Source organism: Branchiostoma floridae, chromosome 8, assembly GCF_000003815.2.
Source record: "Branchiostoma floridae strain S238N-H82 chromosome 8, Bfl_VNyyK, whole genome shotgun sequence".
Lineage (NCBI taxonomy): Eukaryota > Metazoa > Chordata > Leptocardii > Amphioxiformes > Branchiostomatidae > Branchiostoma > Branchiostoma floridae.
In genome coordinates, this window is record NC_049986.1 from 20,617,241 (window position 1) to 20,618,651 (window position 1,411).

Below are 1,411 nucleotides of genomic sequence, written 5' to 3' on the forward strand. Positions count from 1 at the left end.
TGACTGTGGACTGATTTGGGCATTTTACGACATTAGCAGCCGTTTTCGATATTTTTGCAAGATGGCCAGCGAGCTGCTTTGTACGATTTACAGTCTGGTCGAAAACTTTTTGGAGGAATTGGCCGAAAATCGATGCGCACGGGGATGTCATTCATATAATCAAATCAACATGGCCTAACACGTAGTAACTTCAACCTGGAAACATGGAACTAGCCTGGATACCAGTCCCTGACGCTCTAAACTATTAGCCCTTTCGCGCTAATCTATAGTCCTTGTGCCAGAGAACGTTAAAAGCCCCAGTCTCTATTTGCAACCAGAGGTAATTGGCACCCGGTTTCTGATAACTACCGAGCCAGGGATAATCAGGGCCCGCGTACTGTGTTCAGCGGCGGGGCTAATCGGTTGCCGGCCCGAAGAGATTAGCGAGTATAGCACGGCGGTCTGGATACCAGGCTAACATGGAACCAACCCTCTAATGATTGATACCATGCTGGAAATCCAAGGACGTTCCAACCGATGCATGTGCTGTTGTTGTCCAATTTCTCTCTAATACGTTTGACGCGGTCACATAAAACTGTTGTGTTGCTTCTAAAGGTGCTTTACCGGTTATGCAAAACAAACAAACATATGTACATAGTGCTGGAAGTGATTCGTCAAGGCTTTGATATGCACTGTATGCAATATATCGCTAGGTGGCTATCGTTTACAGCAGGAGTAACTCTTGACCTTTGACCCTTAATTCACGAACTACTGTCCACACTTTGACCAAAGTTACTATATTTCGTGGGTACTCTTGCGATTTCCAAAAGATTAAAACTCTACTTTCACCAGGAGATACTGTAAATTGATAGGTAAGACCTTTTGTTTTCTATCAACTCTCACTGAATAGAACTAACACGACAGAAGTATCATAACATTATGCGTTTTTTGTTGGAAATCGGATCAAACTAGAGTGTAATATTAGCTGTTCCAGCAAATACGACAACAGGTTTGCGCGTGAGTAACTCATGTTAGGAATTAACATAAAAATTAAAATCGACGTTCAAAAACACTTCTAAAGACCTGCCAAAGAAAAGACTCTTGCACTATCATGTTAGGTTGTTAGGGTTTGACGTTTGGCAAAATTATTCCATCATTGTTCTTATATATCTACCTATGGTAAACAGTGAGATCCAAAACTACACCTTCTTGTAACCTCACCATTGCATTTTTATTTCCTATTGTTACACCTGCACCTGGCACATATCCCCAATGTGTATACTAGTGTATTGGTTCATTCCATACAGAGGTGACAGGGATGGTCACAGTTCCTCTTTCTCCTAGTTGTGGATCTGTGCAGCCACTGGCTTCATATCCCTAATGTGTACATAGTGATTCACCCCTGCACACAGTGGTGCCTAATGACCAGCTG

General features: G+C 42.5%; 1 protein-coding gene across 3 annotated transcripts in view; it reads left to right on the plus strand.

Moving 5' to 3' along the window:
* Positions 1 to 700: 700 nt before the first annotated feature.
* The window catches only part of LOC118421248 (zinc finger and SCAN domain-containing protein 2-like), a 15,033-nt gene continuing 14,322 nt past the window's right edge, over positions 701 to 1,411 (plus strand). Inside the window, exon 1 of one of the 3 annotated variants that reach the window (XM_035828448.1) lies at positions 701 to 851. The gene's annotated coding sequence lies outside the window, so the exon portion shown is untranslated. The remainder of the gene's footprint in view (positions 852 to 1,411) is intronic. The other 2 variants (XM_035828450.1, XM_035828449.1) reach the window with 2 other exon arrangements.